Genomic DNA, 12,036 nt, shown 5'->3' on the forward strand with positions numbered 1-12,036 from the left:
TGCACCCTCCTGCCTCTCCTCCCCTCTTCATAGGACAGTATATGCACCCTCCTGCCTCTCCTCCCCTCTCCATAGCACAGTACATGCACCCTCCTGCCTCTCCTCCCCTCTCCATAGGACAGTACATGCACTCTCCTGCCTCTCCCCCTCTCCACAGGACAGTACATGCACCCTCCTGCCTCTCCCCCTCTCCATAAGACAGTACATGCACCCTCCTGCTTCTCCTCCCCTCTCCATAGGACAGTACATGCACCCTCCTGCCTCTCCTCCCCTCTCCATAGCACAGTACATGCAGCCTTCTGCCCCTTCTCCCCTCTCCATAGGACAGTACATGCAGCCTCCTGCCTCTCCCCCTCTCCATAGGACAGTACATGCACCCTCCTGTCTCTCCTTCCCTCTCCATAGGACAGTACATGCACCCTCCTGCCTCTCCTCCCCTCTCCATAGGACAGTACATGCACCCTCCTGCCTCTCCTCCTCTCTCTATAGCACAGTACATGCAGCCTCCTGCCTCTCCCCCTCTCCATAGGACAGTACATGCACCCTCCTGCCCCTCCTCCCCTCTCCATAGGACAGTATATGCAGCCTCCTGCCTCTCCACCTCTCCATAGGACAGTACATGCACACTCCTGCCTCTCCTCCCCTCTCCATAGGACAGTACATGCACCCTCCTGCCTCTCCTCACCTCTCCTTAGCACAGTATATGCAGTCGCCTGCCTCTCCTTCCTCTCTATAGGACAGTACATGCACCCTCCTGCCTCTCCCCCTCTCCATAGGACTGTACATGCACCCTCCTGCCCAGGGCCGGCCTTTGACCTGAGCGACCGGAGCGATCGCTCAGGGCGCCGGCTTCAGGGTGGGCGCTCCTGCCTCTGGCAATAACAAGTAGGCGGACAACTAGGGCACAAACTGCGAGCAGAGCAGGCTGTTGTCCAGTGCAGAAGCGGGCACTAGGACCTGGAGGAGACATACTTCTCCAACGCTCGGACTTCCTTATCAGCCCCCCTCCCCGCCCCTTCAAGCACGCTGGATGGATAGAGGAGCAGTCCGAGGTGGCGAGGTAATCCTCTTGTGGGCTGTTAGAATTTGTGTCGTTTTCTTTCTGGAGCAAGCTCCTACAAACTGTCTTGTCCTGTCTGCCGCTGCTAGAATGTAGTGTGTGTAGCTGTGTGTATATATAGACTGTGTGTGTGTGTGTGTGTGTGTGTGTGTTTGTGTGTGTGTGTAGTATGTGTGTGTGTGTGTGTGTGTGTAGCTGTGTGTAGCTGTGTGTGTGTATATAGACTGTGTGTGTATATATAGACTGTGTGTGTATAGACTGTGTGTAGCTGTGTGCATATAGACTGTGTGTAGCTGTGTGCATATAGACTGTGTGTGTGTGTGTGTGTGTGTGTGTGTGTGTGTGTGTGTGTGTGTGTGTGTGTGTGTGTGTGTGTGTGTGTGTGTGTGTGTGTGTGTGTGTGTGTGTGTGTGTGTGTGTGTGTGTGTGTGTGTGTGTGTGTAGCTGTGTGTATATAGACTGTGTGTGTAGCTGTGTGTATTGTGACAGGGTGTCACAATGTTTATCAGAGAAAGTGCTGGATGGTGTATATGTTGCACCACGATTCCAGCACTTCATGTGTTAAAAGGCTCCAGGAATATTGTTGTTTTCTTCTTTCCTGAAGCCTATTGGGAAAAAGAAAACCAGTCTAGGGTCCTGGAGCCGGTCAGGGAAGAGCTGGGTGGGTTCCCTGACCACCTGGAGCCAGTCCGGGTTTTTCCTATCTGTGTGCTGCTCACACAGGTGTAGTACTTAAGTTAGCAGGCTGGACAATGGGAGAGCTTCCTGTATGCAGTCTGCCTGAAAGCTGCAAGGAAAAGGAGCTCTGTGAGTAATTGCAAACCTGCTAAACTGTAAGTTGCTCTGTTTTGTTTCATGGACTGTGATCAAATATATTTGTGTTGCTAGTATAGACAGGACTGCTGAGTGAGGTAGGCAGGAGCCAGACGGCTATGTTTATTTTCCTTTTTGTTTATTGTTTTGAGCAACTTGCAAAATAAAGCCTGAGCAACAGACTGGTTGTATGGGAAAAACTGGTCACTACCCCTGTTTGTGCATGGTGGAATCCTGCAAGAGGCTGCAACAGTCCACAATTGGTGCTCGGATGCGGGCATAAAGATTCCCTACCAAGTGCGTTTCATCTAGCAAGTTGGTTGCATTGCATCACGTCTGCTGTTTGTAAAAACGATGGAAGATCTTGTGTTACGCTTGGCTCAACTTAGTGCAGCCCAGCAAGAGGCAAATGTGCTGCAGCGAGAGACTAATGCACAGCAGGCTGCCCAGCAGGAGGCGCTGGCTGCACAGCAGGCTGCCCAGCAGGAGGCACAGCAGGAAATTGTACGTCTGCTGAGTGCTCAGGTGACAGCCCTGGCTGAGGCAGCAGAGAGAGATAGGAATGTGCAAGCTGAAGCTGCCAGGAAAGACAGAGAAACCCTTGCGGAGGTTCTGCAGCAGCTGAACTTGCGCCAGGAACAAGCTGGCAGTGCCACTGGTAACAGTGGCTTGGTTAAAGCAAGCCACTTTCTCCAAAAGATGACTCCACATGATGATGTGGAAGCATTTCTGAATACATTTGAGCGTACAGCAGAGCGAGAGGCGTGGCCTAAGACCCAGTGGGCAGGCTTGGTTGCTCCGTTTCTAACCGGTGATTCTCAGAAAGCATATTTTGATTTGACTGCTGAGGATGCTCAGGACTATGAGAAATTAAAACTAGAAATTCTCCGCCGGTTGGGGGTCACTCCAGCTGTGCGGGCCCAACGAGTGCACCGTTGGAATTACCTGTCTAATAAGTCTCCCAGGTCACAGATGCATGATTTGATTTATCTTGTGCGAAAATGGTTACAACCTGAGATACTCACTGCACCCCAGATTGTCGAAAGGGTCACGATGGATCGATTCTTGACAGCTCTGCCGCATGAGTTAAGAAAGTGGGTTAGTCATGCTGATCCAAAGTCCGCAGATGAGTTGGTTGAGATGGTAGAACGCTACCTAGCGGCAGAAGGGTTTTTAGCAGGTGTGTCGGCTCCAGAGAACTTACCTGCAAAGCGGCGTCTGCCAGCAGGGCCAGGAAGAGGCACATCAGCCCTAAGTTCTCCTGGGGGTTCTAAAACATGGGTGAAGACCAACATGGATACCAGGTGTTCGAAAGATACTCTACCAGGCTCCAGTATCCAGTGCTGGCGGTGTAAAGCTTGGGGGCATGTAGCTGCCAAGTGTCCTATGGTCACAGAGCCCATGGAGTGTGAAGCAGCACGGCGGTTATCCTTCTTTGCCCATCCTGCGTGTCTGACATCTGCTGTGGCCCACATGGCGCTGGTCAAAGTGGGTGGAAGGAGTGTCCAGGCATTGCTAGACTCTGGGAGCCTGGTCACGCTTGTACATTCAGATCTGGTAGCACCAGACCAGATGAAAAAACAGTGTATTGGTGTTTTGTGCATACATGGTGATGCAAAGAGTTATGGTACAGCGGTGGTCCCAATTGAAACCCAATTTGGTGTAACACCCCATGAGGTTGGAGTGTCTAAATCATTGATGCATAGTGTTATACTGGGACGTGACTTTCCCTTGTTTTGGGAACTCTGGAAGGTCGAGTTCCCACCCCAGACTCCCTTAACTTTGGGAGATGAATGTTCAGCTTCTTTGCCAGAAATTGGGGACTCAAGTTCTGAAGTCTCAGCTGTAAGGGTAGCCCCACTTGAGCCTGACCAATTCCCTCTCTCTGTGTTGGTTGGGGACACTGAAGCGTCCCAGGAGACTGTGGAAGAGTCACCTATGCCAGAACTGGAGTATTCTCAGGATAACTTTGGCACATCCCAGTTAAGGGATCCAACCTTAGCTCATGCTTGGGAAAATGTGGCTGTGATTAATGGTGTTGCCCAGGGTACAGGATTGGAGAATGTGTATCCTCAGTTTGTTGTCAACCATAATCTCCTTTATCGTGTTGATAATATAAGAGGTGAAATGGTGGAACAACTGGTTGTTCCTAGTTCACACAGAAAAATTGTACTTGACCTGGCTCATAAAAACCCAATGGGAGGACACTTGGCTGCTGAGAAGACTCAGCAACGAGTGCTCCAAAGGTTTTTTTGGCCTGGGGTGTTTTCAGAAATCAAACGTTACTGTGGGTCTTGCCCAGAATGTCAGTTGACGTCCCCTGCTCCTCATTTCCGGGGCCCCTTGGTACCACTACCCATCATTGAGGTACCTTTTCACCGGATTGCTATGGATCTGGTGGGGCCCCTGGTGAAGTCTGCAAAGGGACATCAATACATTCTGGTGGTTTTAGACTACGCCACAAGATATCCAGAGGCGATTCCCTTACGGAACACATCAGCTAAAACAATTGCCCGGGAACTGTTTCACATGTTTGCTAGAACAGGTATACCCAAAGAGATCCTGACAGATCAAGGAACGCCCTTTATGTCTAGGGTAATGAAAGATTTGTGTAAATTACTGGGTATACAACAGTTAAGGACATCAGTCTACCACCCTCAAACTGACGGGTTGGTAGAGCGATTCAATAAAACTCTCAAAAGTATGTTAAAAAGGGTCGTTGATGCAGACGGGAGAGACTGGGATTGCCTACTCCCTTACTTGATGTTTGCAGTTCGTGAAGTACCTCAGTCATCTACTGGGTTTTCCCCGTTTGAGCTTTTGTACGGGCGACACCCCCGGGGACTTTTAGATATTGCAAAAGAATCATGGGAAGAGGAGCCTTCTCCTCACCGCTCAGTTGTGGAACATGTTTTACAGATGCAGGACCGCATCACAGCAGTAATGCCCATAGTTCAGGAACATATGAGGCAGGCTCAAGAAGCCCAGAGTCGTATCTATAATCGGGGAGCCAGACTCAGGGTTTTTGAGCCAGGTGATCGGGTCCTGGTTCTGGTCCCCACAGCAGAAAGTAAATTTCTAGCAAAGTGGCAAGGTCCCTATGAAATTGTGGAAAAAATGGGGGATGTGAATTATAAAGTACACCAACCTGACAAACGGAAAAAGATACAGATCTATCATGTTAATTTAATCAAGGCCTGGAAGGACCCTTTAGTCTCAATGGCAGCTGAGCGTCTCAGTCCTTCACTCCAGGGAGGAGTTCCTGAGGTGAGGGTCTCGGAGGCTTTATCAAGGCCCCAAGCCCAAGAAGTAAAAGAATTCCTCCTTAGAAATGCTGACGTATTTTCAGATTTGCCAGGGTGCACTCATGTCATTGAGCATGATATTGTTACCGATCCACAAGCTCGGGTTCGCCTGAAGCCATATCGTATTCCTGAAGCCCGCAGGCAGGCAGTAGCAGGGGAAATTCAGAGAATGTTGGAACTAGGGGTTATTGAACCATCACATAGTGAGTGGAGTAGCCCTATTGTCTTGGTACCAAAACCTGATGGTTCATTGCGGTTTTGCAATGATTTTCGTAAACTTAACGAGGTCTCAAAGTTTGACACTTATCCGATGCCACGGGTGGATGAGTTAATAGAAAGATTAGGGCCAGCAAGGTACATTACCACCCTGGATCTAACCAGAGGGTACTGGCAGATTCCACTTACTCCAACTGCTAGAGAGAAGACAGCATTTTCTTCCCCACAGGGCTTGTTCCATTATGTGCGAATGCCATTTGGGCTTCATGGGGCCCCAGCCACCTTCCAGAGGCTGATGGATGAGGTCCTCAGACCACACCAGCATTTTGCATCGGCGTACCTTGACGACGTTGTGATATTCAGTTCGGACTTGGAAAGTCATCTTCCCAAAGTTCAAGCTGTTATCAACTCCATTCGGCAGGCCGGTCTGACTGCCAATCCAAAGAAATGTGCCCTGGGCCTCGAAGAGGCACGATACCTAGGGTACATTATTGGAAAAGGCCTCATCAGACCCCAGGTCCAAAAGGTACACGCAATCAAGGAATGGCCTCAACCTTGCACAAAAAAGCAGGTCAGGACATTTCTGGGCATGGTAGGATATTACCAGAGGTTTGTCCCAGATTTTGCCACCATAGCTGCCCCACTTACGAACCTAATCAAAGGCAAAAGCTCAGGGGGAATTACTTGGAACAAAGATGCTGAGGTTGCATTCTGTAAACTCAAGGAAGTGTTATGTAGTGGGCCAGTCTTGATTGCTCCTGATTTCAAAAAAAAGTTTGTGGTACAAACGGATGCGTCCAATGTGGGCCTAGGCGCTGTGTTGTCACAGATGGTGCATGGAGAGGAGCATCCAGTGGTATACTTGAGTAGAAAATTAACTCCGGCTGAGAAAAACTATAGTATTGTGGAGCGTGAGTGTTTGGCCATCAAATGGGCCTTGGAGGCTCTACGATACTATCTGCTTGGCCGTCGGTTTCGTTTGGTGACTGATCACTCCCCCCTTACCTGGATGGCACAAGCAAAAGGTCAGAATGCGAGAGTAACTCGCTGGTTCCTGTCTCTACAAGACTACAACTTCTCAGTGGAGCACAGAGCTGGAAAGCTGCAGGCTAATGCTGATGCTCTCTCCCGTACTTATTGTATGTTTATGGAAAGTGTCCGTACCCACGGGTTCGAACAGAGGGGGGAGGTATGTGACAGGGTGTCACAATGTTTATCAGAGAAAGTGCTGGATGGTGTATATGTTGCACCACGATTCCAGCACTTCATGTGTTAAAAGGCTCCAGGAATATTGTTGTTTTCTTCTTTCCTGAAGCCTATTGGGAAAAAGAAAACCAGTCTAGGGTCCTGGAGCCGGTCAGGGAAGAGCTGGGTGGGTTCCCTGACCACCTGGAGCCAGTCCGGGTTTTTCCTATCTGTGTGCTGCTCACACAGGTGTAGTACTTAAGTTAGCAGGCTGGACAATGGGAGAGCTTCCTGTATGCAGTCTGCCTGAAAGCTGCAAGGAAAAGGAGCTCTGTGAGTAATTGCAAACCTGCTAAACTGTAAGTTGCTCTGTTTTGTTTCATGGACTGTGATCAAATATATTTGTGTTGCTAGTATAGACAGGACTGCTGAGTGAGGTAGGCAGGAGCCAGACGGCTATGTTTATTTTCCTTTTTGTTTATTGTTTTGAGCAACTTGCAAAATAAAGCCTGAGCAACAGACTGGTTGTATGGGAAAAACTGGTCACTACCCCTGTTTGTGCATGGTGGAATCCTGCAAGAGGCTGCAACAGTCCACAGTATATAGACTGTGTGTGTGTGTGTGTGTGTGTGTGTGTGTGTGTGTGTGTGTGTGTGTGTGTGTGTGTGTGTGTGTGTGTGTGTGTGTGTGTGTGTGTGTGTGTGTGTGTGTGTGTGTGTGTGTGTGTGTAGCTGTGTGTATATAGACTGTGTGTAGCTGTGTGTGTGTAGCTGTGTGTATATAGACTGTGTGTAGCTGTGTGTGTGTGTGTGTGTGTGTGTGTGTGTATGTATATGTGTGTGTGTGTGTGTGTGTGTGTGTGTGTGTGTGTGTGTGTGTAGCTGTGTGTATATAGACTGTGTGTGTGTGTGTGTGTGTGTGTGTGTGTGTGTGTGTGTGTGTGAAGCTGTGTGTATATAGACTGTGTGTGTGTGTGTGTGTGTGTGTGTGTGTGTGTGTGTAGCTGTGTGTATATAGACTGTGTGTAGCTGTGTATATAGACTGTGTGTGTGTGTAGCTGACTGTGTGTAGTGTGTGTGTGCAGCTGTGTATATAGACTGTGTGTAGTGTAGTGTAGTGTGTATGTAGCTGTGTGTATATAGACTGTGTGTGTGGCTGTGTATATAGACTGTGTGTGTAGCTGTTTATATAGACTGTGTGTAGTGTAGTGTGTGTGTGTGTCTCTGTAGCTGTGTATATAGACTGTGTGTCTAGCTGTGTATGTGTAGTGTGTGGCCGTGTATATAGATTGTGTGCGTGTGACCGTGTATATAGATTGTGTGCGTGTGACCGTGTATATAGATTGTGTGCGTGTGACCGTGTATATAGATTGTGTGCGTGTGTAGCGCGTGGCCGTGTATGTAGATTGTGTGCGTGTGTAGCGCGTGGCCGTGTATGTAGATTGTGTGCGTGTGTAGCGCATGGCCGTGTATGTAGATTGTGTGCGTGTGTAGCATGTGGCCGTGTATTTAGATTGTGCGAGTGTGTAGCGCGTGGCCATGTATATAGATTGTGCGAGTGTGTAGCGTGTGGCCGTGTATATAGATTGTGTGCGTGTGGCCGTGTGTATAGATTGTGTGTGTGTGTGTGTGTGTGTGTGTGTGTGTGTGTGTGTATAGTGTGAGTGTGTAGTGTGTGTGCGCATACGTGCATAGATCTGCTGTCTGCCTGTTTTCTGTTTTGTGGCTGGGGGTGCCTGCATTATGCTGGGCATACACGGCTCATTTTTGCCACTCGATCGTTTCGCCGCTTGATTCTGCAGTCGGTTCTCTTATCTTCCGCTCGTTTTTCTTAACTTTTCCATTCAGTGCTGTCACAAATCGAGCAGCGAAACGATCGAGCGGGAGATCGGACATGTCGGAAATTATCTATCAAGCCATCTAAATGGCTCAAAAACAAGCCGTGTATTCCCAGCATTGTTTGTGGTGGATTGCCCAGTGGAGGGGATGGGGGGCAGATAGATGGGGGACATCCCAAAGTGTGTGCGTACGCGCAACCGCACGTGCAAAGAGGACGAAACGGGGGGGGGGGCACCAAAATCAGGTTTCGCTCAGGGCGCTGTGAAACCTAAGGCCGGCCCTGCTCCTGCCTCTCTTCCCCTCTCCATAGGACAGTACATGCAGCCAAATCCAAATCCAAAAAAGCTTTATTGGCAGGACCAAATACATTTAGCATTGCCAAAGCAAAACAAAACAAAACATTAACATGGGGGGGGGGGGGGGGGGATTGTGGGAATAAGGGAAGGATAAAGGGGGTTGGGGTATATAGTCCATAGGTGTGTGGAGGATGTAAGGGACAGCATGCGGGACTGGGATATACAGTCCATAGGGGGGTATTGGGGGGGAATACAGCCTCCTGCCTCTCCCCCTCTCCATAGGACAGTACATGCACCCTCCTGCCTCTCTTCCCCTCTCCATAGGACAGTACATGCAGCCTCCTGCCTCTCTTCCGCTTGACATAGGACAGTACATGCAGCCTCCTGCCTCTCCTCCCCTCTCCATAGGACAGTACATGCAGCCACCTGCCTCTCCTCCCCTCTCCATAGGACAGTACATGTAGCCTCCAGCCTCTCCTCCCCTCTCCATAGGACAGTACATGCAGCCTCCTGCCTCTCCTCTCTCCATAGGACAATACATGCACCCCCCTGCCTCTCTTCCCCTCTCCATAGGACAGTACATGCAGCCTCCTGCCTCTCCCACTCTCCATAGGACAGTACATGCAGCCTCCTGCCGCTCCCCCTCTCCATAGGACAGTACATGCACCCTCCTGCCTCTCTTCCCCTCTCCATAGGACAGTACATGCACCCTCCTGCCTCACCTCTCCATAAGACAGTGCATGCACCCTCCTGCTTTTCCTCCCCTCTCCATAGGACAGTACATGCACCCTCCTGCCTCTCCTCCCCTCTCCATAGGACAGTACATGCACCCTCCTGCCTCTCCTCACCTCTCCTTAGCACAGTATATGCAGTCGCCTGCCTCTCCTTCCTCTCTATAGGACAGTACATGCACCCTCCTGCCTCTCCCCCTTTCCATAGGACAGTACATGCACCTTCCTGCCTCTCTTCCCCTCTCCATAGGACAGTACATGCAGCCTCCTGCCTCTCCCCCTCTCCATAGGACAGTACATGCACCCTCCTGCCTCTCTTCCCCTCTCCATAGGACAGTACATGCAGCCTCCTGCCTCTCTTCCCCTCTCCATAGGACAGTACATACAGCCTCCTGCCTCTCCTCCGCTTGACATAGGACAGTACATGCAGCCTCCTGCCTCTCCTCCCCTCTCCATAGGACAGTACATGCAGCCACCTGCCTCTCCTCCCCTCTCCATAGGACAGTACATGTAGCCTCCAGCCTCTCCTCCCCTCTTCATAGGACAGTACATGCAGCCTCCTGCCTCTCCTCTCTCCATAGGACAATACATGCACGCCCCTGCCTCTCTTCCCCTCTCCATAGGACAGTACATGCAGCCTCCTGCCTCTCCCCCTCTCCATAGGACAGTACATGCACCCTCCTGCCTCTCTTCCCCTCTCCATAGGACAGTACATGCAGCCTCCTGCCTCTCTTCCCCTCTCCATAGGACAGTACATACAGCCTCCTGCCTCTCCTCCGCTTGACATAGGACAGTACATGCAGCCTCCTGCTTCTCCTCCCCTCTCCATAGGACAGTACATGCAGCCACCTGCCTCTCCTGCCTCTCTCCATAGGACAGTACATACAGCCTCCTGCCTCTCCTCTCTCCATAGGACAATACATGCACCCCCCTGCCTCTCTTCCCCTCTCCATAGGACAGTACATGCAGCCTCCTGCCTCTCCTCCTCTCCATAGGACAGTACATGCAGCCTCCTCCCGCTCCCCCTCTCCATAGGACAGTACATGCACCCTCCTGCCTCTCTTCCCCTCTCCATAGGACAGTACATGCAGCCTCCTGCCTCTCTTCCCTTCTCCATAGGACAGTACATGCAGCCTCCTGCCTCTCTCCATAGGACAGTACATGCAGCCTCCTGCCGCTCCCCCTCTCCATAGGACAGTACATGCACCCTCCTGCCTCTCTTCCCCTCTTCATAGGACAGTACATGCAGCCTCCTGCCTCTCTTCCCCTCTCCATAGGACAGTACATACAGCCTCCTGCCTCTCCTCTGCTTGACATAGGACAGTATATGGCTAGGTACACACCATACATTTGTCTGGCAGATTTACCTGCTAGTTCGATTATTTTCAATGTGTTCCATCTGAACTAAAAAAAAGTTTTTCAAAGCAATTTTTCTGATGAAATTGTGTTCACTTCCATGAAAAACAAACGGCAAAACCATTGAAAATCAGAACATATTGGTAATAATCGATCTGGCTGATAAATCTGCCTAATGCTGGACATACACGGCACGTTTATGCGCCGGCATCGAGCCACTGGCTCGATGCTGGCGCATCCCTGCTCGTCTGCGCGGATCGATTCCCGCTCATCCCCGTGGGCACTTCCTTATCAGCGATTCGTTTTCTGCATTGTCCGCCCGCGGGGATCAAGCACGGTATCGACCCGCTGCGGTGATCGGACAGGTTGAATATTATCAATCGAGCCATCAGCGGCTCGATTGATAATATAAAATGCGCCGTGTATGCCCAGCATAATAATTGTGTGGTGTGTAGCTACTAGCTAGCATTCAGAATGCATGGAAGGAGGCTCTCTGCTGGAGGCTGGCGCAATTATAGTGGTTGACATAGGAGCTATTTTACACAGATATACGCCCATGACAAACTGCAACACTATAAGTGTGCAGAGGAGTTGTGACATGACATGTTTGGTCTGTCTATCATTAGCCAGTAACTGATCATGCTGTCACACACCTCTAAAGAGGATTCAGTGTGCATGAAAAGTAACGTGTAACGAAGGATGAAACCAAGTGCAGTCTTTAGGCTATGTCACTGCTGCAAAAAAGTACATGCAGACAGGATTTCAGTAAGTTGGGAAATCACTCATCCTCTTTAGCAGTTTTTGACATCCTGTCATAAACAAGCTCCACAGAGTCGCACATTGATGATGTATGAGAAGCCATACCTTGGTGGGAGTGTCTGAGGGCTGGGAAAATGGAGTGCTAATGCATACTAAATCAGAAGGAGGAGGGCAAACAGTAAGGGAGGATATGACATCACGATTTGCTTCACACACAGCCATCCTAAAATGGAACCTCCCAGGAATAGAAATCTCTTTATTTACTATATATAACTCGCTGCAAAGCAAAACATGGACAGTGCAATGCATATGTTATGTAAGTACAGCAAGTATTTATCTACTTATATAAGTGGTTTTTTTTTCCGGAGACACTATGCCTAACAGCTCCTCTTTAAACAAGAGATTGCAAGCCTTAAACAAATAAACACCCAGCCCAGGGAAATGGCTCCACACACCAGAGAAACAAATCAAGAGATC

General features: G+C 49.9%; 1 long non-coding RNA gene across 1 annotated transcript in view; it reads left to right on the forward strand.

Annotated features, from left to right (window-relative positions):
• Nucleotides 1–1,032: 1,032 nt before the first annotated feature.
• The window catches only part of LOC137532753 (uncharacterized), a 93,953-nt gene continuing 82,949 nt past the window's right edge, over nt 1,033–12,036 (forward strand). Inside the window, exon 1 of the long non-coding RNA XR_011023982.1 lies at nt 1,033–1,060. This is a non-coding gene — a long non-coding RNA (uncharacterized lncRNA). The remainder of the gene's footprint in view (nt 1,061–12,036) is intronic.

This window comes from Hyperolius riggenbachi, chromosome 9 (assembly GCF_040937935.1).
Source record: "Hyperolius riggenbachi isolate aHypRig1 chromosome 9, aHypRig1.pri, whole genome shotgun sequence".
Classification (NCBI taxonomy): domain Eukaryota; kingdom Metazoa; phylum Chordata; class Amphibia; order Anura; family Hyperoliidae; genus Hyperolius; species Hyperolius riggenbachi.